Here is a 27,953-nt window from a genome sequence, read left to right on the forward strand (position 1 = left end):
GGTGACTCTCCACAGAGATGGCATGACAACCAGGCCTACCCCAGTCAGGTGTGAAAATGAAGAAAGAGATGTGCTGGTGCTAAGAATGCTCAAAACACTTCTGAAGCAATTCACCTTTTAAAAATAAATTAGAGGCCGGGTGCGGTGGCTCATGCCTGTAATCCCAGCACTTTGGGAGGCCGAGACGGGCGGATCATGAGGTCAGGAGATCGAGACCATCCTGGCTAACACGGTGAAACCCCATCTCTACTAAAAATACAAAAAAAATTAGCCGGGCATGGTGGTGGGCACCTGTAGTCCCAGATACATGGGAGGCTGAGGCAGGAAAATGGCGTGAACCCAGGGGGCGGAGCTTGCAGTGAGCCGAGATCACGCCACTGCACTCCAGCCTGGGTGACAGAGCGAGACTCCGTCTCAAAAAATAAATAAATAAATAAATAAATAAATAAAATAAATAAATTAGAGCTGGGCACAGTGGCTCACACCTGTAATACCAGCACTTCAGGAGGCCAAGGCTGGTGGATCGCTTAAGCTCAGGAGTTTGAGACCAGCCTGATCAACATGGTGAGACCCTGTCTCTACAAAAAATACAAAAATTAGCTGGGTGTGGTGGCACATGGCTGTAGTCCCAGCTACTTGGGAGGCTGAGGAGGGAGGATTGCTTGAGCCCAGGAGGCAGAGGTTGCAGTGAGTCGAGATCATGCCATTGCATTCCAGCCCGGGCATCAGAGTGAGACTCTGTCTCAAAATAAATAAATAAATTAGAAACAATTCAAGGCTACATCCTTAATAATGTCATTCTGACTTCCTTGCATTGCAATAGGCATTCCTGAGTGGGAAGGAAGATTCCTGACTGGATGAGGAGACAGCCAGTGCACAAACTGCTGCAAACAACTGGCCACCACAGCCAGCAGGAAGTGGCCACCACTCCTACGCCACATGAATTATTGTATTGCTTTACTTCCCTGCAGAACTGGGGTAGGTGGGGTTATGTCTTCATCTGAGTAGGCTCATAGGTGTGGGTCTTTTGTGTGTACATCATCCATCACCTGGTGTGTGACAGAGACAATAAAAGGCTCGAGGGCAGGTACCTGGACTTGGCCCCAACCACCTGACCTTGCCTGAATTGAGGATAAAGGGAGAGGAGACGGGCCTGGGTCTAGGATATTTAGAATCAGGACAACCATCCTGCTTACTGACTTACTGGGTAGCAGTCCCTGTACTAGGGAGGCTGAGGCTGGAGAATTGCTTGAGCCCAGGAGTTTGAGGCTGCAGTGAGCCGTGATCACATCACTGCACTCCAGTCTGGGTGGCAGGGAGAGACCCTGTCTCAAAAAGAGAAATTAAATAAATAAAATAAATAAATAAAGCTGGGCACTGTGGCTCATGCCTGTAATCCCAGCATTTGGGAGGCTGAGGCGGGTGGATCACCTGAGGTCAGGAGTTGGAGACCAGCCTGGCCAACGTGGCAAAACCCCATTCCTACTAAAAATACAAAAGTTAGCTGGGCATGGTGGCACATGCCTGTAGTCCCAACTTCTCAGGAGGCTGAGGCAGGAGAATCACTTGAACTGGGAGGCGGAGGTTGCAGTGAGCTGAGATCACACCATTGCACTGCAGCCTGGGTGACAGAGCGAGACTCCATCTCAATAAATAAATTAATTAATTAAAAAAACAAAATAAGTAAGATGACTGCTCCAGCTCCTGCCATCACATCCACTGTCCAGTCAGTCAGAGGGGTACAGGGGAGGTGGAGCGTATGCCTTGGACTTTAGGGAACTACCCAGAAGTGGCACTCGTCCCTTCCACTCATATCCCATGGGCTAAAACTCCATCACAAAGCCACAGCTCACCTCACAGGAAGCTGGGAAGTGTAGTCTTGAGTCAAGGAGCCAGATGCCTTGCTGAGCTTTGAGATTCACTATAAAGGAAGAAGGAACCAGTGTGTGTTTAGGAGCTGTAACCATGCCCTGTTACATTGTTGTTTCTGCATTTCCCCTGCATGCAAAGCCAGGACTTACTTCCCAGAGTTCATTCCTGAAAATGCTCAGATCTCCAAAGGTGGTGCAGGAATGTGGAAAGGCTTGCAGCATTTGGATGGAGACAGGACCTTGCACTGGAGTGGGCGAGGAGGCGGGAAACACCCTCCCATCATGCTCTTCTTGCTCAGCTTTGGGAGGCTGAGCTTTGACACATCCTTCCCTCCCTCCCACCCCAGCCTCTGCGGCCCCCAATTCAGTGACTCCCAACCAGTCTCCTTCTTTCTTCTCCCACCTCAGGTGCACTTTCCTGGGCCACACCCCCAGCCCCCTCACACTGTGGGAAAATCCAAGTATCCAAAATGGCAAGCCGGGTTTTCCTGTGGTGGCATGGCAGCTGCCCCTTGGGAAAGAGACAGTCCCCTTCAGCCACTGAGAGAAAGCTGGACTCCCCAGCAGCTGGCCCCAGCAGGTCCCTCACATATAGTGGTCCTCCTCCTCACAGTGGCACAGCTCCTTCCGCTCCCTCAGCCCAGGGAGCAGGAGAGACGGAGAGGAGGGGGCAGTGGGCTGGACCCCAGGATCTTCCCCAAGACAGCAAGGCTGACTGGAACACTCACTTCCCTCTGACCTTCTCTTCTGGCCTGGCCTAACCTACAGACCATGTCACCTCCACACATTTTCCTTTCACAGCTACCCCTCTCCCACCTCCCCAGTCTCTCACCACCCTCTCAGAAAGCTCTCCCTGACCCTGGCAGGCATCTGGCTGCTCTAGCAAACCCCCCACAACTTTCTGACTGGGGCCAGCCAGGGCCAATAACCCCCTCCCTGAGCCACGCCTTCTTAATATAACCTTCTCTGAAAGAGGAACGCTAGCTAACAACCCTGTTCTGCTTTGATGAGCTGACCCCGCTTTTTCTAGTCACAGGGGCAGGCTGAGGCCAAATTTTCCATCCGTGGAGAAAGGCCAGGGTAGGCGGATGGGGGGTGGCCCCACGGGCCAGTCCACCTCCCACTTGCTTGGTTTGAATTAGTGGGTGCCTTAAAAAGGAGCAAACGCAGCCCGGTTCTCAGAGCTGGGCCAGGCGCAGCTCAGGGAGCCAGGCAGAAAGCCGAGAGGAGAACACATTTCATTTTAATGGGAAACAGATTTGAGAAGGGAAAAAATGAGAATGAGAGAGGAATGAAACCCCGGCACTCCCAGCAGAGCAGCTGGAGGCCTGCCTGGTGTGGCCTCCCACGATGATCCTGCTCACCACCCTCCAGGCCCCACCTCCCGCATGCCACGGGGTTGCACATCCATGTGCACAGCCCTCTCACTGCCCTGTCCCTCATCGGACCCCCACAGCAGCCCTGAGCGGTAGGCTGACCAGAGTCACTAGCACAGCGGATCAACCAGATCCTGTTGTTCAAGAGCAGCAGCACGAGAGAGGAGGGGCAACAGAGGCCTGAGAATTAGAAACTCAGTGAAGGGATCAGGTCCCCAGTCTGCAAGAGATTTGCATGTATTTGCCTAAGTTATGCAGCAGCAAAGACTCTTTGCCTATATTTAGATGTAATAAAATAATCGTATCCTTTTGAAAACTGAGATGGGGCTATTCTAAGGCAGCCAAAGGTTACCTGTTCATGTATGATGCATGTAAAACTGTATGGAGAATTACATGAATAATCTATAATCACTCAGGACCCCGGAAAAAATTCTCTTTTCCATTTCCTCCACTAGTGGAATTTCTCACCTCGTAAAGTGGGGAAGTAGGATCCCTCCCCACTTTACAAGGTGAGAAACTGCCCCCATCTCGCCAACAATTAAACCCTAAGGCTATTGTGTTTGCCATTAAGAGAAACATTGGCCCCAGTCTAGGGATGAAGGAAATCAGGCAGGGTACAGGAATACACGAGCATCATGAGCTTAGTCTGCAAGAAATGTAGTTTCTCCTTTCCCCTTTCTAGTCCCACATGGAGCTTTCATGATGCCTGGAGGTGAGGGCCTATGGATGCCAGCCACTGTATGGGGTGCAAGGGTTACAGACATGAGTATGACCTCACCCTGGGCCTCAGAGTCCTCAAAACAGGTGCATAAAATGATCCTATCAGTATAAAAGAGTAAGACAGAATTATGTACAGAGGAGGTTATCACTCTCCAGCTTGGCCTGGAGAGGGGGAGTGGGAATTCCATGAGTGTTTCCAGGAGAAAAAAAGAAGCAAATGGAGCACAGTCTTAGCGGATGAGTAAGAACTGGCAGGGTGGTGACGGCACGGAGGCATGGAAAAGCAAAGCAGGAGACTGTCCTGGAAATTCGGGCAGGGGCCGGTGGAGCCAAGGAGGGTTTTGTGTGTCTGCCAAGGGTTGGCTCACTGTCCTGCAGGCCAAGGCAGCTTTCAGGTGAAGAGTGATTCGGTCACCTTTAACAAGGGTGTTTTGGGCTGCACCATGGGCTGGAAGGCTGGAGGGAGGTCAGAGAGGAAGCTGCTGCAAATATCCAAAAGGTGATGAAGGTCTGAGCAATGGTACCACAGGGAGGCGGGTGGAGGAGAGAGCAGGACTAAGAAAAATTAGGAAGTGAATCAATAGGACTGGTTGGTAGGTGACTCTAGAGGGCAATTGTAAGGAGGAGGAAAGCGGGGCATGAAGGAATCCAGCAGACAGACATTGTTTTCTCTGTTGGAGAGATCTGGAAGTCAGAGAGGATGAAGCTGTCCAGGAGACAGGAGAAGAGTAAAATATTTTTTTTTCCTTCCAATGGCCAGATAGAGCTGTTGGGCAACCCCTCGGCTGAGACGCTCCCCTGATTGGAGACTCCGTAGCTCCAGCTGCTTGCAAGCTCAGGCAAAATCCTGCGGCCTCTGGAGGATTTAATTCAATTCAACAAATGCTTATTGAACAGCTACTCCACATAGGGAAAGGAGAATCTAACCATGATTGAGTACTTAAATTGTGTTCCCAGAGTGTTAAGTGCATTTACATGTAATCTCTTCTCTAGTCACCATCCCCTCATCCCTGACAGGTCATTACTCCCCAGGGGCCTGAGAGGTCAAATCATTTGTCCAAGTTTGGATGGTAAGTAAGGGGTAGTGCCAGGAGGCAAACACAGAAGTAGTGCCTTATCACTAAGTCACATTGTTCCACAATGAAGCCAGGAGGTTGCAAGTGACAAATACACTATTTTAAGCAAATCAAGGAATGCCTTGGCTTATTTAACTAAAAAGCACATGAGTCAGCTGGCTCCAGGCACAGCTAGATCCAGGAGCTCAAAAGATGCTGTCAGTTCTCTCTTGCACTTGCTCATAAATGTGTAAATCCATCTCACTCCCATTTATGTTCATCTTGGCTCATACATAAGGCAGCATAGCATGCATAGCATAGCATGACCGTTTTGGAGTCCCATAGCCTATGTTCCAATCTGGACTCCACCACCTGACTAGCTGGATGATTTCAGATGAGCTGCTTAACTTCTCAGTGCCCTGTTTCCTTGTCTGTAAAATGGATATAATAATATGGTTACCTCTTAGGATTCTTGTGAGGAGTAAATTAGATCATCCACACAGTGTGCTTGGAGCACGGTCTGATACAAAATCAGCACCCTACTATATCAGCCATTGTTCTTTCCATCTCTGCCTCTTTGGAGGTGAATCTCATTCTCTCCTATTAGGTGCCTTCTTCCATGTGGTCCAGAGAGACGGCCCCAAGCAACCCCACCTTACATAATCCTTTCAGCCTCTGGTCTCAGGAAAAGAGCTCTTTCTCCGTGTATGGAAGTTGTGTGTCCATCCCTGCAGCCATCTCTGAGGCCAGGGGCTGCATCTTCTGTGCTGCTCTGTGGAGGCAGAGGTGGGACACCATGACTCACAGCCCACCCTGGGTCATATAGAAGTAGAAGAAGGAGGGTTCTTTAAAAGATGGGATGCTGTGAAGACAAAATAACCTATGTCCACTGTTCTGTGCTAGTTGCCATTATGACAGAGTGTGACAAAAAGTGAGTACGGCAGAGTCTCCTCTTCATGAAAACTTCTATCAAAGTAGGAAAGATGAGACAAGGACACATTTATCCAGAAGGCAGACTATGACAAACTCCATGAGAGAACGACTGTTCAGATCCCCTGCAATTTTCAGGAAAGAAAAGATCACACATGGTTGGGTGAATCAGTAATGAGTTTGATGAAGGAGTTTGGCTCCTGGAGATGGTGTCCATTCAGCCAGTACCATAGCGTAGGGGAAGAGGAGCTCCTAGTTTGATAGCATAGGGTAGAGAAAGGAATCCTGAGCAATGAGGCTGGAAGGCAGAGCTGGCAGCAGCACATGAACAGAAAGGAGGCGGAGGTCAAGGACTGTTAACTCAGGGGACTAGAAAAGAAACAGCCACACATAGATATTGAATTATCAAGACAGAAGGCAGGGGGTGCATGATGTGGAATAGGCTGTGAGTCAGATGCTGAGGTCATTTAGAAAGTTCTGGGCCCGACACAGTGGCTCATGCCTGTAATACCAGCACTTGGGGAGGCTGAGGTGGGTGGATCGCCTGAGGAAATCGGGACCAGCCTGGCCAATTTAGTGAAACCCCATCTCTACTAAAAATACAAAAAATTAACCAGGCGTGGCACCTGTAGTCCCAGCTACTTGGGAGGCTGAGGCATGAGAATCACTTGAACCTGGGAGGTGGAGGTTGTAGTGAGCCCAGACTGCACCATCAGACTTTAGCCTGGGCAACAAGAGCAAAACTCAGTCTAGAGGGGAGGGGAGGGGACGGGAGGGGAGGGGAGGGAAGGGAAGGGAAGGGAAAGGAGAAAGAAAGAAAGAGAGAGAAAGACAGAAAGAGAGAAAGAAAGAGAGAAAGAAAGAGAAAGAAAGAAAAAAGAAAGAAAGAGAGAGAGAAACAAAGAAAGAAAAAGAAAGAAAGAAAGAGAGAGAGAAAGAAAGAAAGAAAGAGAGAAAGAGAGAGAGAGAAAGAGAGAAAGAAAGAAAGAAAGTTAGTTCTGGATTTATGAGCACCATCATTCAGGATGAGGAGAAACCAGGAAAAGCAGATGGCCAAATGGTACAGATTTTTAAAGAAGAATCTTAATTCTTAATCCCCAATGCTCTCCAGAGACTTCTTTAATTAATTAATTTATTTATTTATTTATTTATTTTTATTTTTTTATTTTTTTGAGGCTGAGTCTTGCTCTGCTTCCCAGGCTAGAATGCAGTGGTGTGATCTCAGCTCACTGCAGCCTTGACCTCCTGGGCTCAAGCAATCCTCCTGCCTCAGCCTCCTAAGTAGCTGGGACTACAGGTGTATGCCACCACACCCAGCTATGTTTTAAAAAATTTTTTGTGGAGATGATGTTTTCCTATGTTGCCCAGGCTAGTCTCAAACTCCTGAGCTCAAACAATCCTCCTGCCTTAGTCTCCAAAAGTACTAGGATTACAGGCATGAGCCACCACGCCCAGCCTCCTCCAGAGACTCATGTGAATTCCAATTAATCTAATTCAAGAGAAGTTAACTTTCTAGAAGTAATTTTTTACCTGTGATAGGTGAGCAATCATTCATTCATTTTTACACTCATTTAACATTAGTTCAGCATTGTGCTGGGCTCTGAGAACACAAATAAACAAGGCTTGGGCCCTCCCCTCAAGGATCTCTCTGTCCAGTTTATATATAAATCCAGGTATAGCACTCTGTTTATACCTGCTGGCCACACACCCTATACTGGTGACCTGTTATGTGCTCAGCTCCCCACCAGACTGGACATTCCAGTTTATAACTGTTCGACTGATTAATTGTATCTCTAGCCCCAGTCTCCACTTGGATTGAGAGACTAAATACAACAATTTCATTTCCATTGTGTCCTGTTTTGTGCATAGTCCAGAAGTCATGGTGGGCAGCAGGGAGAAAGCTGAGGCTTCTTCATGGGAAGAGCTGCCCTTGGAAAGTGCTGGTTCTGTTGGAGGGAAAGTTATGCGGGGAGGGGAAGGGAAAGCATTATCTAAGGCAAAGCCAATGACAGAGGAGAGTCCAACGGACCTGTGGAGGGGCAGGGAAAAAGTGTGGGCACTGGAACGGGATAACTGTGCTGGGGACTGAGAGCTAAAAGGCAGAGACCAGACAAGGGGTTTGTGCTTAAAGCAATAAGAGGAAGACAGAGGCTGCAGGTGATAGGGGCAATAGGGAAGCAGGGGAGAGAAAGGACTGAGAGGGAGAATTTTATAGTAGCACATGCAGGAGGATAAAGATGACCAAGAACTCTGACATTCACTCCATCAAGAAACAGGATCTATTACCACACCCCTTGACTCTGGGCTGGCCTGTGACTGCTTTGGTCAATAGAATATGACAGCAATTGCAGAGTACAGTGGCACACACCTGTAGGCCCAGCTACAGGATTGCTTGAACCTAGGAATTTGAGGCTGTACTGTGCTGTGATTGAGGCTGTGAGTTGCCACTGCACTCCAGCCTGGGCAATAGAGTAAGACCCTGTCTTTTTGTTGTTGTTGTTTGAGATGGAGTTTCACTCTTGTTGCCCAGGCTGGAGTGCAATGGGGTGATCTTGGCTCACCACAACCTCTGCCTTCCGGGTTCAAGCGATTCTCCTGTCTCAGCCTCCCAAGTAGCTGAGATTACAGGTATGCACCACCACATCTGGCTAATTTAATTTTGTATTTTTAGTAGAGACGAGGTTTTTCCATGTTGGTTAGGGTGGTCTCAAACTCCTGACCTCAGGTGATCTACCGACCTCGGCCTCCCAAAGAGCTGGGATTACAGGCAGGAGCCACATGCCCAGCCCAAGAACCTGTCTTTAACAAAAAAGAAGAAGAAGAAGAAGAAGAAGAAGAAGAAGAAGAAGAAGAAGAAGAAGAAGAAGAAGAAGAAGAAGAAGAAGAAGAAGAAGAAGAAGAAGAAGAAGAAGAAGAAGAAGAAGAAGGGGAAGGGGAAGGGGAAGGGGAAGGGGAAGGGGAAGGGGAAGGGGAAGGGGAAGGGGAAGGGGAAGGGGAAGGGGAAGGGGAAGAAGAAGTAATGCTAGGCCAGTTCCAGGCCTGATCTTTGAGGGGGCCCGCAGCTTCCTCCTGGGTCTCCTGGAGCCTTGAGCAGATCTATCTTCAACCCAGATCACCTATAGTCTTGACTAGCCCCTCACCACTGGGCTCCCAGCATTGCTCAGTGCTGAGCCCAAATAGGTTAGCACAGACCCCAGCATTGGTGTACTCTTTCCCTTACACTTCTGCATTTCCCAAAGCAACTGACCTTTCTGCTGGGCTAGGCTTTACTTCCCAAATTCCTCCCAGTGGTGATTTTCTTGCATCCTGATTAGGAACCCATCCAGTCCTGCACTTGCCCTTGGAATCCCAAGGTAAGTTTAAATGTAGGTTAAGCTTCTTTTCTCTTTTGATTTTCTTTTTTTCTTTCTTTCTTGTATTGGTCTGTTCTCACACTGCTATAAAGAAATACCTGAGACTTGGTCATTTATAAAGGAAAGAGGTTTAATGGACTCACAGTTCCACATGGCTGGGGAGGCCTTAGGAAACTTACAATCATGGTGGAAGGTAAAGGGGAAGCAAGGTTGGAACTTATCACATGGCTGCAGGAGAGAGTAGTGTGAGGAGCAAAGTGGGAAGAACCCTTTATAAAACCATCAGATCTTATGAGAACTCACTCAATATCATGAGAACTGCATGGGGGAAACCATCCCCATGATCCAAACACCTCCCATCAGGTCTCTCCCCAGACATGTGGGGATTATGGGGATTACAATTCAAGATGAGATTTGGGTAGGGACACAGCCAAACCATATAATTTCCCTTCCTCTCTCTCTCTCTCTCTCTTTCTTTTGACAGGGTCTCACTGTGTTGCCTAGGCTGCAGTGCAGTAGCATGACCTCAGCTCACTGCAGCCTCAATCTCCCAGACTCAAGTGATCTTCCAGCCTTAGCCTCCTTAATAGCTGAGACCACAGGTGTACACCACCATACCTAGCTAATTTTTAAATTTTTTTATAGAGATGGAGTCTCCCTATGTTACCTAGACTGGTCTTGAACTCCTGGGTTCAAGCAATCCTCCAGTGTTGGCCTCCCAAAGTGCTGGGATTACAGGTGTGAGCCACCACACCTGACCCCATTTGATTTTCTTAGGGTAATCTGAGTCCCTGTCATTCTCCTCCCCTACCACCTTAACCCCTCCTTGAACAGGTATCCCCCGTGGGCACTGGCAGGGTCCACTGGGTCAGTCCTGGTGCTCACATTTCTAAGGTGACAGTGTGTTCCAGACTTGCCCTATTTCTTCTATTCCTGAGTCTGATTGCTCCTGAATCCCTTGGATTCCAGTTGTTGCCCCAGTTACTACTGCAGGCCTTTTATCTTCTGTAAGTTGCTCTCCACTCTTTTTCTCTTGACTAGTATCTGGATCTTCCCAAGACAGTCCTAACCCCTGGGTGGGGCCCCATGTCATCAGTGATGAATATTCTGGAAATGGATCAAGCCAAACTGCATGGGATGATTCGAGGAATAAAGGAGAAAACCAGAGGAGGAAGGATGTTGCCTCCCAAGCAATGTGCTAGGCCCCATCTTCCCCTCAGCCCCCTTCTCATCCTGGAAGACCAGGCCGACCCAGCAGGCTTCTCAAATGGAGGTGGACCTGTAACACTCCCTCATCATCTTCCGGAATCCAGCTAGGAGCAAGAAGCCACTAAACCCTCCCATTGTACATATAAGGGAACTGAGGCTCAGAGGAGACGTTTACTTTGTCTAAGGTCATAAAACTGGTTATATGGCGCTTAGATCCCCTAACGTCTAATCCATTTCGTTCTTCTTTTTTTTTTTTTTTTTTTTTTGAGACAGAGTCTCTCCCTGTCCCCTAGGCTGGAGTGCAGTGGCGCGATCTCGGTTCACTGCAAGCTCCACCTCCCAGGTTCTAGCAGTTCTCCTGTCTCACCCTCCTGAGTAGTTGGGATTACAGGTGCCTGCCACCATGTCCAGCAAATTTTTATATTTTTAGTAGAGACGGGGTTCCACTATGTTGGTCAGGCTGGTCTCGAACTCCTGACCTCAGGTGATCCGCCCGACTTGGACTCCCAAAGTGCTGGGATTACAAGCGTGAGCCACTGTGCCCAGCCCCCATTTTGTACTTAATGGTACTATTTTTCCATGTTTGAAAAGGTCATGAATCATGTCTTAGGAAGTCCTCTAGTGATATTTTGAATAGTTTAGAGTGCCAGATTCTGAACTCAGTTGAGATGAATGAAACACGGCTAATCTTGCTCTAAGGAAATATGCATTCCTGCGGGAAAGGAGATGTTAGTTCAGTCTATTAAAACAATGTTTTATGTAGCACCAACTCTGGATAAGATGTAGATGAGAACCTGCAAAAAATGAAAAACAAAGGGAAACAGGGTCTCATTTTACACTTAGGATGTAGCAGGAGAGAGAAGATATGTACAATTGAAGCTATCGCTAGCAATTAAAGGACAGAACACAATGCTAAACATTGTGGGTTACAGGGATTAATTGCCAGGAGGGGTTGAGAAGACTAGGATGTATCCAAACCCTCTATGTCCTGGTATCCCCATCCCAGAGAAATATTCTCACAGGCCAATAAGGAGACATGTGTGAGATTCTCACTGTAGCACTGTTTGTAGTGCCTGGGAGTTGGAAGCAACTTAGGAATGGATAGTACATGTGGTGTGTGTATATGATGGAATACTATGCTATAAAAAGTCCACATGGCAACACGCACAGGTCTTAACTACCACTGAGTGAGCAAATAAATAGAATAAAAGCTTTTCTTTTTCTTTATCTCTCTCTTTCTTTTTTCTTTTCTTTTTCTTTTTTTTTTTTTTTTTTTTTTGAGACGGAGTCTCACTCTGTCACTCAGGCTAGAGTGCAATGGAGCAACCTCGGTTCACTGCATCCTCCGCCTCATGGGTTCGAGTGATTCTTCCACCTCAGCCTCCTGAGTAGCTGGGATTACAGATGTTCACCACTATGTCCGGCTAATCTTTTTATTTTTAGTAGAGACAGGGTTTTGCCATGTTGGCCAGACTGGTTTCAAACTCCTGGCCTCAGGTGATCCACCTGCTTCGGCCTCCCAGAGTGCTGGGATTACAGGCAAGAACCACTGTGCCTGGCCAGAAATAGAATAAGATTTATAGCACAAAATCAATTATGTAAATTAAGAACACACATACACATCCATGAAATAATATTAGGAATCTTTTTCAGGAATATGCACATATCTCTTTAGGCATATGGAAGGCAAACTGGAAGCATATATACCAATGCACTGAAGTGAATATCTATGGTGAATGGTTAACAGGAGTGGGGGCAGAGAATGAGAGGGAAGATAACATAATAAAACACACGCCTCACGCAGACCAATGACTTAATGAGTATGATTAGCTCTGCACATCCAAGGGGCAGAAATAAAGTTATTTAAGAGAAGTAAAGGGACCTTCACTTTGGGGAGAGGGTTGAGGCAGGAACCTCCATGAATAAGACAGATCCTGACCCAGTCAACTACCACCTGATCTTTCCCTGCCAAGCCCATGTTTCCAAAGTCTGTCAGTTTCCAACTCCAGTGACTGAGCCAGACTCGTTTTCCCCACCACACGGGTGTCCAGTACCAGTCACTGGGAGCCCCCGCTTCCTCATCAGCAAACTTACCCGCTGCCCCAATTCAGTGGTTCCTGCACCCCACTGGTAGGGTTCCCCCTTTCACCTCACAAGCTCCTCAGCTCCGCCCTGAACCAAAGAGAAAAGGAAGCTGTTTTGCAAGGTGCTTGCAAATATTTACTAACTTTGAAGTGGGACAAATCTGAATTCAAAACTAGGCTCCAGCAACTTGCTGTGTGATCTTGAGCAAATTATGTAACCTCTCTGAGCTTCATTTTCTCAATCGGTAAAATATAAATAATGGCACAGTGAGGTGGCTCACACCTGTAATCCCAACACTTTGAGAGGCCAAGGTGGGAGGATTGCTTGAACCCAGGAGTTTGAGACCAGCCTGGGCAACATAGTGAGACCACCGTCTCTATAAAAAATTAAGAAATTAGCTGGGCATGGTGGCACCTGTGATCCCAGCTACTGTGGAAGCTGAGGTGGGAGGATCATTTGAGCCCAGGAGGTTAAGGCTGCAGTGAGCTGTGATGGTACCAGTGCACTCCAGCCTGGACGACAGAGCAAGTGCCTGTCTCATAAAAGAGAAGAAATAAGAAAAGAAAAACAAAAAGATAAAGTGTAATAATTTTATAAGAAAATGTAAAATATATTTAAAAATATATATTCATATATGTATAATTTTCTTTACCAGTGGTGTGGTAAGGATTAAATTAGGTAATGTATAAAAATCATAGTGCAGTGGGCGTGGTGGCTCACGCCTGTAATCCCAACAGTTTGGGAGGCCAAGGCAGGGGAATCACCTGAGGTCAGGAGTCTGAGACCAGTCTGGCCAACATGGTAAAACCCCATTTCTACAAAAAATACAAAAATTAGCTGGGCATGGTGGTAAGTGCCTGTAATCCCAGCTACTCAGGAGGCTGAGGCAGGAGAATGGCTTGAACCCGGGAGGCGGGTGTTACAGTGAGCTGAGATTGCACCACTGAACTCCAGTCTGGATGACAGAGCGAGATTCTGTCTCAGACAAAACAAAACAAAACAAAACAAAACAAAACAAAACAAAACAACCATAGTGCAGAGCCTGGCACAAAATAATAGCTGTTTTTATTTAGTTGTTTGTCTTGAGGTAAAATTCATGGCTCTGGAGGTGACACCAGTAGTCTGGATCCTCACTGCAGCTTAGACACTGATCTATGGCGTGTCTGCACACTTCTCTTTCTGTTCCCCGGGGCCCGCCCCAGTCTCCTCTATTTCCACTCACCCTTGGGATCTGCCTGAGCAGGACCTGTTCTTAGCACCAGACTCCCAAGCTCTATAACCCTGGAGGTCCTATAGATTGAGACTGGGGTGAGAGCTGCTTGACCCTCAAATTACAGTGTCCCCTTCCTATTCAACTGTTTGCCATCCTCATGTTCTAAAGAAGAAAACCTAGCACTGCAAAGCTGGCCTCTTTTCTCCTTAAAATGCCAAAGGAGATGAGCACAGTGGGGGCTCCTGTCTAAACCTCCGTCTCCCCTCTGCAGCACTATTTGTGATGGGAATTCTAAAGCAATTTATCACCATAATGATTGCTGATTTCAGCACGTTATGGTGACTGATGGCCGTGCTAGCTGGAGCTCGTCTTCCCGGTTTGCTCTTTTACTAAAGAGTAATTGTGCAGAGTTGGTGGTAGATGAGGGTGGCTCAGAGATGTGAGGTGAGAGAAGAGAGTCAGCTCAGCTTGTCACCAGCCCTGGGGCGGGAGGGGCAAAGGGAGGTGTGCAAACTAAAAATTAGCTGGGAAGGCTCATATAGAAAATTCAAACTCTCTGCATTTAGGTGGGTTGTTTCATCCCTGACATTCCCAATGCCTCTGACATACCCTCTCCAGGCAAAGACATCCCCTACTGAAATGGGGAAAGACATGACAAACGTTAGCTGAGCATTAGAAGAATGGTAGATCAGGAAGAGGCTGTTCTACATCAGCCTCACGGACAGACCAAGAGAAGATACAGCTGAGCTGCTGCAAGATGGATTAAAGTAGGCTTAAGAAAGACACTCGTCCAGCTAAGAAGAAGCAGTCCAAGATGCAACTTATTTTACAAGGAAACACTCCAGACACTTGGCCCTCTTTTGAGTGGAGGAGACCATCTCTGACAATCCCTGGGGAATGGTGTTCAATCGTTTTTGCTTTGCAACTTTCTAGGAAGCTCAGGGTAACATGGAGGCGGGGGAGCTGGGTTAGAACTTCAGGCCCTGTGTGTCCTCTGAACATCCTGCCCTTGGGACTGCTGATCAAACTTTGGGGGTCTCCTCACCCCTCCACAGCTCTGGCACGAGTGTGGAATTAAGGGCTGTTGTGGATTGAATAGTGTCTCCCCCAAATTTATATCCAACTGGCACCTCAGGCTGTGACTTCATTTGGAAATAAGGTTGCTGCAGGTATAAGTAAGTCTGTCAAGAATAAATCATCCTGGCCAGGTGCGGTGACTCACGTCTGTAATCCCAGCACTTTAGGAGGCCAAGGTGGGTGGATCACCTGAGGTCAGGAGTTTGAGACCAGACTGTACAATATGGCGAAACCCCATCTCTATGAAAAACACAAAAATTAGCCGGGCGTGGTGACGGGTGCCTGTAATCCCAGCTACCCAGGAGGCTGAGGCAGGAGAATCACTGGAACCCAGGAGGCAGAGGTTACAGTGAGTGGAGATCATGTCACTGCACTCCAGCCTGGGCGACAGAGCAAGACTTGGTCTCAGGAAAAAAAAAAAAAAAAAAGAATAAATCATTCCGGATTTAGGGTGGGCATGAAATCCAACAACTGGTGGTTTGTTTGCTTGTTTGTTTGTTTGTTTGTTTGTTTGTTTTTGAAATAGAGTCTTGCTCTTTCGCCCAGGCTAAAGTACAGTGGAGCAATCTTGGCTCACTGCAATCTCTGCCTCCCCGGTTCAAGCGATTCTCCTGCCTCAGCCTTCCGAGTAGCTGGGATCACAGGTGTGCACCACCATGCCCAGTTAATTTTTGTATTTTTAGTAGAGAGGGGATTTTGCCATATGGACCAGGCTGGTCTCCAACTCCTGACCTCAAGTGGTCCACCCACCTCGGCCTCCCAAAGTGCTGGGATTACAGGTGTGAGCCACCACACCCAGCTGAACCACTGGTGTTCTTATAAGAAGAAGAGAAGACACGTGGAGGAGAAAGCCATGTGAAGACAGAGGCTGGAATTGGAGCGATGCATCTGTAATCCAAGGAATGCCGCAGATGGCAGGTGGCAGCCAGAAGCTCAGAGAGCAGCATGGAACTGGCTCTGCCTTAGAACTTCCAGAAGGAGCCAGCCCTGCCAGCACTTTGATTTCTGACTTCTGCTCTCCTGAACTGTGAGAGAATACATTTCTGTTATTTTTTTATTTTTATTTTTTTGAGACAGAGTCTCGCTCTGTCTCCCAGGCTGGAGTACAGTGGCGCTATCTCGGCTCACTGCAACTTCCGCCTCCCAGGTTCAAGTGATTCTCCTGCCTCAGCCTCCCAAGTAGCTGGGACTATAGGAACGTGCCACCACGCCCAGCTAATTTTTTGTATTTTTAGTAGAGACAGGGTTTCACCGTGTGAGCCAGGATGGTCTCGATCTCCTGGCCTTGTGATCTGCCTGCCTCGGCCTCCCAAAGTGCTGGGATTACAGGCATGAGCCGCCGTGCCTGGCCACATTTCTGTTATTTTAAGCCCTATGTTTCTGGTAAATTATTACACCAACCTTAAGAACTAATACAAGGGAGCTGGGCAAAGGGGCTACAAAGAGACTCACTCTTCTTGGTTGCAGAGAACCCTGACCATATCCCCTAGTTCAGTGGCCCAAGTGTTGCTGTCTCCAGCACTGCCCAGGAGAGCGTCTTCAGAAGTCAGAGTCTACCACATGCCACCTCCCCGCCCAGTTTCTCCTCCCACATGCCCACTTCAGGCACACACAAACCCCACTTGAGGCCGGGTGTGGTGGCTCACACCTGTAATCCCAGCATTTTGGGAGTCTGAGGCAGGCAGATCACCTGAGGTCAGGAGTTCGAGACCAGCCTGGTCAACATGCTGTCTCTACTAAAGATACAAAAATTAGCCATGTGTAGCAGTGGATGCCTGTAATCCCAGCTACTCAGGAGGCTGAGGCAGCTTGAACTTGGGAGGTGGAGGTTGCAGTGAGCTGAGACCACGCCATTGCACTCCAGCCTGGGTGACAGAGCGAGACTCCGTCTCAAAACAGAAACAAAAACAAGAAACCCCACTTGAAGTGCCCTCTGCTCCCACTCAGTGGGGACTTCAGTCAGGCCAAGCCCAGGGACTGCCCGCCTCCCCTGTGTGACACCGCATCTGCTCAGCTCACATCTTCTGGTCTCAGTTTCCCTGGTACCTTCCCCAGGCTGCTTCCTCAGAGGCTCACTCAAACAGAAGAAGCCCAGACAGGGACCATCCTCTATGGACTCCTCCCCCGCCTCACTTCTCAACCAGGGCTACGAGTCACAGAAAACACCCAATGGCCTCTCTAGCCTGGGGGAAGCAGAGAATGGTTAGGTGCAAGGCTCGGAGAGGTCAAACCAGTGGAAACCAAGATCCCAGCCCTCAAGACAGGGACGTCAGGGAAACCCCCAGTAATGGCACCCATATAGAGAAGGCACTCTTTTACTTATTTGTTTTTTTCTTTTCCTTTTGGCCGAGTAGACATTCCAATAGAGAAGGCACCCATTGTCCTCATTTCCCACCATCAAGGCATCTGGGAAAGAGCCCCTCCTTTAAAGGGGGTGGATGTGCCTATGTGATGTTTGGGAAGAACATTCCAGAGTAGACAAAGGGCCAAATGCCAGGGCCTTTCTAAAGGCCACCTACATGATGCACTACCACGTAGGAACAAGCCAGGGTCTCCTGAGTCATTCTCCCTTCCCTGTACTCTCTTCCCTTTGGTTGGACACTTTGCCCCCCTCATAATCAGTTCTTAGCCATTTATTGGGGCATCTTGTATTTATTTCATTCTCAAAACTGCCTGACTTCTCCCCAGAGCTGGGGCCTGCAGGGCAGCGGGGAATAGCCCTTGACACTCATTCTTCTCCTTCCTGGAGAAGAATGGGTGGACTCCCAGCTCTGTCATCTGCCAGGGGAGCTCAGAGCCAGAGGAGCGGGTGGGCACTGTCCTCTCTTCCTGGGTATGGGCTGGGTGTGGGGATGTGGAGTCTAACGGAGGGCCTATCCTCCATGTATTGCTGCTGAGGCAACTGAGGGTGGAGAGAACTCCAGGGGAGGCGGAGGTGGGACGATGACCATGTTGGAGAAGAGCTTTGAGAGATTGAGCAGAAGTCGAGATAAATGGACTCTCTCTCCCCTGAGTCACCATGCATCAGGACAGCTGATGGGGAGGAGGCAGAGTGACCATGCTCTAGAATCTTTGATTTCCTGTGGGTGGAAAGCCAAGTCAAGCTTGACAAACTCATCCTGGGAGGTATGGAGCACACAGGCATGGGGGGATGGGAAGGGCCACACTCAGGAAGCTACGCGGCCATGATCCTGGTAACCATCTGTTTCACTGCAAATCTTCTGCTTCATGGTCCCTCCCCACACCCCCAAGTGTCTGTCAGACTGTATGTCCCAAGCTTGCTGCAGGAATGTGACCACCAAAGTGTGGCTGTCTTCCTCCCACCCACAGCTGGTCAGAGCCCGAGTGAGACTAGAACTCTGGCCTCTTCACTCCCAGCCCAGCACCCCTTCCTCCACTGACTCATCCAGGAGACTGTGAACACAGGGGCCCCACAGCCTCTCAGCTCTCTTCTCCTGCCTGCCTCGTGCTCCCTAAATACATTCAACACCCCGACAGAGGATGGCTGCTCCAAGAGCCCCCTAAGGTCCCCTTCCCTGGTGTCTGAGTTGTGCCAAGGGCAGGCTGCATGGCCACCACTAAAGTTCAATTGCAGGACTGGGATAGCATTAAGGTCGTTTGGTTTTAAAAATGTATGCAAAAATGTCTTCAGAACCTCCATATTCTCAGGTAAAAGAATTCTAGTGCCCAAGATAAGAGGGACCAGGGACAGCGGATGGGGCTAATTAGATCCAGAGGCCTGTGCTTTAGAAAAGGGCCGGTGGCTGTCAAGAATTGCTGGGCATAGGGCTGGGCACAGTGGCTCACGCCTTTAGTCCCCGCACTTTGGGAGGCCAAGGTGCGCGGATCGCTTGAGTCCAGGAGTTTGAGACCAGCCTGGCCAACATGGCGAAACCCTGTCTCTACCGAAAAAAGAAAGAAAAATTGCATAAATTAGCTGGGCATGATGGTGCGAGCCTGTGGTCCCAGCTACCAGAGAGGCTGAGGTGGGGAGATTACTTGAGCCTCGGAAGTCTAGGCTGCAGTGAGCCAAGATCTCACCACTGCACTCCAGCCTGAGTGACGGAGCATGACCCTGTCTCAAGAAAAAAAAAAAAAAGAGAGAGAATTGACGGGCATAAGACCAGGCACGTGGTGCTCATGCCTGCAATCCCAGCACTTTGGATGGTTGAGGTGGATAGATCGCTTGAGCTCAGGAGTTCAAGACCAGCTTGGGCAACATGGTGAAACTCTGCCTCTACAAAAAAAAAAAAAAAAAAGCTAGCCTACTAGCTACCAGGCTAATGTGGTAGCACATACCTGTGGTCCCAGCCACTTAGGGGACTGAGGCAGGAGGATTGCTTGAATTGGGGAGGTCGAGGCTGCAATGAGCCGAGATCGTGCCACTGCAGTCCAGCCTGGGTGACAACGTGAGACCCTTTTTCAAAAGGAAAAAAGAATTGCTGGGCGTGGGTCTTACTGGAGCTCTGGGGTGCTGCCTCTAGGCAGGTGGTCTGAGCACGTTCACTTGGGAGGTGAACTTGCAGTAGGGAAGACAGTTTCACTAATTAGTAATAAACGTCTTTATTTCTTTTCTTTTTTTTTTTTTTTTTTGAGACGGAGTCTCACACTGTTGCCCAGGCTGGAGTGCAGTGGTGCGATATTGGCTCACTGCAGCCTCTGCCTACCGGGTTCATGAGATTCTCCTGCCTCAGCCTCCCTAATAGCTGGGATTACAGGCGCACACCACCACACCCGGTTATTATTTGTATTTTTAGTAGAGATGGAATTTCACTAAGTTGGCCAGGCTGGTCTCAAACCCCTGACGTCATGATCTGCCCACCTCAGCTTCCCAAAGTACTGGGATTACAGGCATGAGCCACCATGCCTGGCCCAACGTCTTCATTCCTTAATGAACAGTCTCTGTAATCCACCTCCGACTTAGTTCAGTCTCCTGCTTTCTAGGAATGGAGCTGTCCCAAGGTTTCGTGGGTGGTGGGGAAGGAAAGACATCCACTCCTTGCTTCCCTACCAGTCACGTCTCTCTAAGGTAGAGAACCTGGGAGCGTGGGGTTCTGCTTTTCCTTGGGTTAGTTTGGAGAATGGGAGTTCTTAATGCTGCCAGGATAACAAAATAAGGGAGTGGAAGGTAGAGGAGATAAGTCAGCTTGGTAAGAAAGAGAACAAGAGGCGTCAGAATCCTCTAGAAGGCAGGTCTCTTGCTTCCCTTATCCAAGGGGCACCTCTGCTCCTTCCTTGCTGCTGAGTTTCCTACCCATTCCTGTGGGCCAGGGACGGGAATGCTGAGAATGGTTCAACATTTTATCCTGAGCTATTTTGAGGGGAAAAAAGGAGGGGACAGAGCTGAGTGGTGGAGCCCAATCACTCCCTTCTCTCTGGTTCCCACCATCCCCTCCCCAACCCATGTTTTCAAGTTGCCAAGGAAACCGCACAGCCTATCTGCATCTTCTGTTTTGTTCCTATCAAAACCAGGAAACTTTCTAAGGCCAAATCAGTGGGAGCTCTGTCAGAGTTGGTCGGCAAGGAGAGGCCGCTCCAGCGTGAAGCCTCCGGCACGGATGCCCTCCCACACAGCTGTGCATGCACACGCGCACACGCGTGCACACACAAGCACACACCACCCCCACACACCCGCACCTCCAATCAGCCAGCCCAACCACTGGGAGGAGAGAAAAATGGAAAACAAATAGGGAAAAAAATCCACCCTGCCCACCCCACAGAGCCACACACCCACACTACTTCCATCCCCCTCTCCTCTGAGCCTTGCAGGGCAGGCGAAGTTTGGCGCCCCAGGCAGTTCACCCACTCCAACAGCACCCTGCCACCTCAGGCGTGGTGGCTCGAGAGACAGCGTGCCAGTCAGGCTACCCTAGGAGGTGAGTCCTGGGAGCAGGAGGAGGCAGCAAGCAGAGAAAGGGATATAGAGGAATAACCCTGTGGTTCCAGGCAGCAGTCACAGAGTGGCATGTGACCTTGCAAAGGTCACCTAAATACACTGCTCAATGCCACTGAGACACAAGCTGCTACATCAAGTAGTGAGTCCTCCATCACTGGAGGTATTCAAGCAGGTGCTGAATGTCCATCTTTACAGGAGACTCCTATAAAGAAGACTCCTAGGCCAAATAATCCCTGAGGTTCTGTTGGCAGGAAAATTCCAGAATCTGTGGTTTAGAGTCTTTTGTGCCACAGGACCACTTAGCACATGATGACCTAGGGGCTGAGGGCAGAGGGGTCACCCCTTCCTCTGTACACAGGCATTCACCTATGCAGCTGACCTTCCCACTCATCAGCCAAGAGCCTAGTCACTGTTTTTCCTGGAAGACTTAAGCGGGTTCAAGAGTAGATGCCTAAGGAAAACCCAGCGGGGCCAGGCGTGGTGGTGCACACCTGTAATCTCAGCACTTTGGGTGGCTGAGGTGGGAGGATTGCTTGAGCCCAGGAGTTGGAGACCAACCTGGGCAACATAGTGAAACCCTGTCTCTACAAAAAAAATTTTAAAAGGTAGCTAGGTGTGGTGATGCGTGCCTGTAGTCCTAGCTACTTGGGAGGCTGAGGTGGGAGGATCACTTGAACCCAAGAGATTGAGGCTGCAATGAGCTGTAATTGTGCCACTGCACTCCAGCCTGGGTGACAGAGCAAGACCCTGCCTCAAACAAACAAACAAACAAAAACAAAAAAAACACAGGAGGATTTCTGGGCATGAGAATTAAAGAGGCTAGAACAACCACCTCGGGGTGAGGCCCTGTCCAGAAAGCCAGTTTCTGCCTGACATAAAGAAAGGATCATGTTTTGAGAACCAGCTAAGAAAGTGGCCTTATTTTCTCAAAGATGAGAGACTGAGAGAGGCGGTCTCTCTGGCCAGGGGAGAAAGGGGTTGTCATCAAGAGAAGAAGGCAAAGTAGAGGCAATAATGTAAGCTCCTTAGGATCAGGGAGAGTGCTGGGCCCTGGAATCCAGACCCCTGGGAACTATGGTACCACCTGTGCTCTGCACAATGGTGCCCCACGGAAGGGGTGAACTGGGGCTGAAATCCAGCCAACCAGCGCCTCCTGTAGGATGGAGGCTACCTGGAGGAGGGTCACCATCAGTTATTTTTCCTGATCCTCTCCCTCCCACCACCCCACTCTCCAGTAGGCCCCAGTGTGTATTGTTCCCCTCGACGTGCCCATGCGTTCTCTCATTTAGCTCCCACTTATAAGTGAGAACATGCAGTACTTGGTTTTCTGCTCCTGCATTAGTTAGAGGCGCCTTTTTAAAATCTCACCCAGGGTCAGTAGCGGCCCTGGTCACACCCATCGCGCTGATCTTTCCATAGGAAGATCATCATCAGTCCCCTATAATCTTCCTAAGTTACTAGTCTCACCGAGACCCTCCCTACTTAAACTCTTCAGTGGTTGCTCCTTTCTCCTAATGGGAAAAAGGCAAATTTCTTAGCGTGGTTGACAGGGCCCTTTATCATGTACCTCTCGCTGCCCATCTTCCCAGTCTTTTTTTTTTTTTTTTTTCCCTGAGACGGAGTTTTGCTCTTGTTGCCTAAGCTGGAGTACGTTGGCACGATCTCAGCTCACTGCAACATCTGTCTCCCGGGTCCAAGTGATTCTCCTGCCTCAGCCTCCCAAGTAACTGGGATTACAGGTGCCCACCAGCACGCCCAGCTAATTTTTTGTATTTTTAGTAGAGACAGGGTTTCACCATGTTGGCCAGGCTGGTCTTGAACTCCTGACCTCAGGTGATCTGCCTTGGCCTCCCAAAGTGCGGGGATTACAGGTATGAGCCACTGAGCTTGGCCCCCCAGTCTTTTTAATGTTTTCCAGTGCTCCAGCCACATCACCCTACCTACCTTCCCCCAAACTCTATTCTACACTGCCCAGCTTCCTCAACTGTTCCAGCCTACATCAGACAAGGAACTCCATTGTGAATAACAGAAACTACCTCTCACTAACTAGCAGGCAAGGAATAGTCTGGACTGGGCTCAGTGGCTCACGCCTGTAATCCCAACACTTTGGGAGGCCGAAGCAGGTGGATCACCTGAGGTCAGGAATTCGAGACCACCCTGGCCAACGTGGTGAAACCCCATCTCTACTAAAAATACAAAAATTAGCCAGGCGTGGTGGCAGGTGCCTGTAATCCCAGCTACTCAGGAGGCTGAGGCAGGAGAATCGCTTGAACCCAGGAGGCGGAGGATGCAGGGAGTGGAGATCGCGCCATTACACTCCAGCCTGGGTGACTGAGTGAGAGACCTGGTCTCAAAAAAAAAAAAAAAATAGTCTGGAAAGTTAAATTATGTTAGCTCAAGAGTTGATGGGCAGCACCTGCCCTCACAGTCGGGAACCAAGGGATGCTGGTGGCAGAGAACACAACAAGGTCACGAGACAGGGAGCACCTTGTTGGGGCACTGCAGCTGGTTCTGCCCCTCACCACCCACACCATCCCCCACACTAGATACTGTTCTGAAGGAGTCCAGAATGGCCACCACTGCTACGAATGACTGCTCCTGCCCAGGTCCCGAAGATCCCAATGGGAACATCAGATTGGCTGAGCTCAGCTTCCAGAGCCCATCCTCACCCCACCCTCACTCTGCCCACACCACATTTATGGGGGGTGAGGGGAGCAGGGAGACACAAACCCTGCCCTCTTTAGCATGTGGTCAAAGGTAGAATCCTTCCCCAACTAAGACTCCTATAATGAGGAATTCCCTCCAAAATAGGAAAGTTGCTCAGTACTGGACAATCAAAAACATGACAAGTGTCAACCCCGTTGTCTCTGTCTGCCTCATCAATTCCTATTCACTCCTCGAATTAAATCCTGTAAAACTTCCCTCCAGGCCGGGCGCAGTGGCTCACGCCTGTAATCCAGCACTTTGGGAGGCCAAGGCAGGCAGATCACCTGAGGTCAGGAGTTCAAGACTAGCCTGAGCAACATGGTGTAACCCCATCTCTACTAAAAACACAAAATTAGCCGGGCGTGGTGGTGTGCACCTGTAATCCCAGCTATTCGGGAGGCTGAGGCAGGAGGATCACTTGGACCCGGGAGGCAGAGGTTGCAGTGAGTTGAGTTCGTGCCATTGCACTCCAGCCTGGACAACAACGGAAAAATTCCCTCTAAAAAAACAAAAAACAAACAAACAAAAAATCAACCAAAAACCTTCCTCCTACCTAGGCATGCTCCAGTGACCACTCTACGTTTTCTTTTTTTTTTTTTTTTTTTTTTTTTTTTTTGTTGAGACAGAGTCTCTCTTTGTCGCCCAGACTGGAGTGCAGTGGCCGGATCTCAGCTCACTGCAAACTCTGCCTCCCGGGTTCACGCCATTCTCCTGCCTCAGCCTCCCGAGTAGATGGGACTACAGGCGCCCGCCACCTCGCCCGGCTAGTTTTTTGTATTTTTTAGTAGAGACGGGGTTTCACCGTGTTAGCCAGGATGGTCTCGATCTCCTGACCTCGTGATCCACCCGTCTTGGCCTCCCAAAGTGCTGGGATTACAGGCTTGAGCCACCGCGCCCGGCTCTACGTTTTCATAGTACCTGACATGTATCTCCACCAAGGACTTCTTATCTTAGCAAAATGGTTTTCAGATTTGTCTTCCTCACCAGACCGTGAGTTCCTTTGGGTCTTAGAGGGGGACATACTCATCTGTGACCCCTTGTCTGTATCCTCTGTCCCCATCCCCATGGGCAGTGTTAGTGGGAGCTCAGTAAATGTGTGAGTGAATGACAGAATGAATATGTTCATCCCTGAAGGTCCCCACATGGAAGAAGATCAGCTTAGAGCATCCTACATGCCTGGTGGAGTGTGATGAATGCGATCCTCACTACAGAGTTGGGGTGCAGAGAACTAAGGAACGAAGCTAAGTACTTACATTTAAAAGTACTAGACAGAAAAGCTGTTATCAAGTGACCCTCTTTCTTAAAGAGCTGTAAGGTACTTCTTCCAAAAGATACTCTAGAGAGGGACCTGGTGGGGTATGCATTCAGCTCTAACCCTGAGGCCTTGGTTGCTGTAAATCTGGAATTGTGTGGGTTGAGATGAAAATGGTTTTCAGTCATTAGGCCCCATTGTGAAGATAATTACGTAAAGTCCTAATGCAGACACCTGGGCCAGAAGTGGGCTGGAACTGCCCTGAGTGGCCCCCACAGGGGAGAAGAGTGGGAGAGAAGCATCTGGAAAGATACAGGAGGCTAACAAGAGCTGATCAAAATAGAAGGGAAGAAGCAGAAGAGAAGATGAGGGAGAGAAGTGCTGGGAGAAAGAGCACATAGGAGCCAAACCTGTTGGACAGGGGGCTACAGCCAAGGAACTGAGGCCTGGAATGTAACTACTGATGGGGAAACAGAGGGCATGGGATTGAGCTTGCTGCTGCCAGGGAAAGGAGGCAGAGAGGGGTGAATAAATAGTGAATGCTTACCTCAGTTGTCTACTACATGCTAGGCACTGCACTAAGGCATTAAGGTACAAAGGTACAAGATGGTATACATAAACACATGCAAATCCCATTCCTTCCGGGATTTACAGAGCAGTGAGAGAGACACACACAAAGACAGACTATAAAAATTTGTTCAGCAGAGAGCTGAACCTCATTCGTGCCTGTAATCCCAGCACCTTGGGAAGCTGAGAAGGGAAGATAGTTTGAGGCTAGGAGTTCAAGACCAGCCTAGGCAATGTAGTGAGACTCCCATCTCAACAAAAATAAAAATATTAGCCAGGCATGGTGGTGCACACCTGTGATCTCAGCTACTCAGAAGGCCCACTTGAGTCTGGAAGTGTCGAGGCTACAGTGAGCCCATGATTGTGCCATTGCACTCCAGCCTTGACAACAAAGCAAAACCTTGTCTCAATAAATAAATAAAAATAAAAGCATGCCTGGCCACCTTTCATGGCACAAAAGCATTATTTTAAAAAGTTGTTAGGTAGAAGTAAGAGAAGAAGAAGAGTGTAATGGGAACACAATAGAGGGACACTTCTAGCTGGAGGAGATGCCCGTGGAGCTCAGTGTTGATGGATGGGTCAGCCAAGGGGAGAGAGGTGGGAGGGGCTCCCACTAAGGAGGCAGCATGAGCAAACACATGGACGCACGGGCCAATGTGGAATGGGGTGCAGAGGTGACAGGGACATGACAAGAGCTGGAGAAGCCCGGTGGAATCAGGTGCAGCTATGTGCGCCAGGCTGACAGGCTTGACTTCAACCCATAGGTAATGGAGACTCATTGACAGGTTTTCTCAGCGCCTGATGTGGTAAAATTTGCATTTTAGGGATGTCACATTGACTACAGTGTGAGAGTGAATTTATGTGGAGGAAGACTGTAGCCAGGGAGACCAATTAGGAGTTGATTGCCATTGTCAAAGTGAAAGATGTGGTGCCATTATGTGAAACGGAGGACACAGAAAGAGAACACTTAGCAAGAGGGAGGGGTGACGATGACATGTTTGAGACAAGTTGAGTATTGAATGTTTGTGGACTACTTGAGAGCATGTGTCTAACAGGCATTTGAATATTAGCATAGGAAACTGAAGGGAGAGGCGGCAGCTGAAGACACGGATTTGGGCTTCATCAGCAAACGGATCATAGCTTCAATAGATGGAAGTGAACAAGCTCTCCCAGGAAGAAAACACACAAAGCCAAGCAATGGGCTCAGGCTAGAACTCTGAGAAACTCCCGTGTTTAAAGGGTGCTGAAAAAGAGGCCTCTACGAAAGATAATGCTAGAGGGAAGTCAGAGAAGTAGGAGGAAAACAGAGAAGACTCAGGGCCACAGAAGACAAGAAACGGGAGGTTTCCGGAAGGAAGGAGAGGATAGCAGGGTCAGAAGCAGCAGAGAGGCCTAGAAAGATAAACCCCAAGTGGCCAATGGGGTTTGCAAAATGGAAGTAATGGATGATCTTTTTTAAAATGTATGTTGTGTGGGGCAAGATATTAACAAGTGGTGAGGTCTAAATAGTTTATAGGAGTTCCTTTATTTTTTTTTTGGAGGCAAGGTCTCATTCTGCTGTCCAGGCTGGAGTGCAGTGGTGCGATCATAGCTCACTGCAGCCTCCAACTCCTGGGCTCAAGCAATCTTTCTACCTCAGCCTCCCAAGTAGCTAAGACTACACACAGGCACATGCCACCACAACTGGCTAATTAAATATGCCCGGCCTCTTGCAACTTGTCTTTGGGTTTGAAATTGCATCAAAATAAATAGTTACCCCCCAGGGCCAGGTGGCACATGCCTGTAATCCCAGCACTTTGGGAGGCCGAGGAGGGTGATCACTTGAGGTCAGGAGTTCGAGACCAGCCTGACCAACATGGTGAAACCCCATCTCTACTAAAAATACAAAAATTAGCCGAGTGTGGTGGTGCATACCTGTAGTCCCAGCTACTCGGAAGGCTGAGGCAGGAGAATCACTTGAACCTGGTAGGTGGTGGAGGTTGCAGTGAGCCAAGATCATGCCACTGCACTCCAGCCTGGGTGACAGAGCAAGGCTCCATCTCAAAAAAAAAAAAAAAGAAAAGAAAAAGAAAAAAAAGAAAAGAAAAAAGAGTTATCCCCCCAAAAGTGGATTTTTGTTTCAAAATAATGAATAATGCAAGATCATTTTTAAGACTTATACAATTCTAAAAGGCACAGCATAGAAAATGAAAATTCCTCCTTCCCTCCTCAGTATCCTAATCCCACCCTGCAACAGTAACTTTGTCATTATTAATAGTTTGGTACGTTTCCTGCCAGATTCGCTTTATTTATTTGTTGTTCTTACAAAAATACAATCATAATATATATTCTATTTTGCTATTTAAAACATATCAGGTATTTTGTCATGACAGAATACATGTTTTCACCTTCATTCTTCAACACTGCACAGTATTCTATCATATGGATGCCCATTCACTATTAATTCCGAAATTTAAAACCCTTGTAAAAGTACAGAAAATAAAATAACAGACCCCCATGTAGCTACTTTTTTTTTTTTTTTTTGAGATGGAGTTTTGCTCTTATTGCCCAGGCTGGAATGCAATGGCGCGATCTCGGCTCACTGCAACCTCCGCCTCCCGGCTTCAAGCGATTCTCCTGCCTCAACATCTTGAGCAGCTGGGA

At 48.7% G+C, this 27,953-nt stretch overlaps 1 long non-coding RNA gene across 1 annotated transcript in view; it reads right to left on the reverse strand.

The window, feature by feature from the left end:
- Positions 1-3,098: 3,098 nt before the first annotated feature.
- The window catches only part of LOC144341206 (uncharacterized), a 37,873-nt gene continuing 13,018 nt past the window's right edge, over positions 3,099-27,953 (reverse strand). The window contains exon 4 of the long non-coding RNA XR_013417995.1: positions 3,099-5,794. This is a non-coding gene — a long non-coding RNA (uncharacterized LOC144341206). The remainder of the gene's footprint in view (positions 5,795-27,953) is intronic.

Source organism: Macaca mulatta, chromosome 1 (genome assembly GCF_049350105.2).
Source record: "Macaca mulatta isolate MMU2019108-1 chromosome 1, T2T-MMU8v2.0, whole genome shotgun sequence".
Taxonomy (NCBI): domain Eukaryota; kingdom Metazoa; phylum Chordata; class Mammalia; order Primates; family Cercopithecidae; genus Macaca; species Macaca mulatta.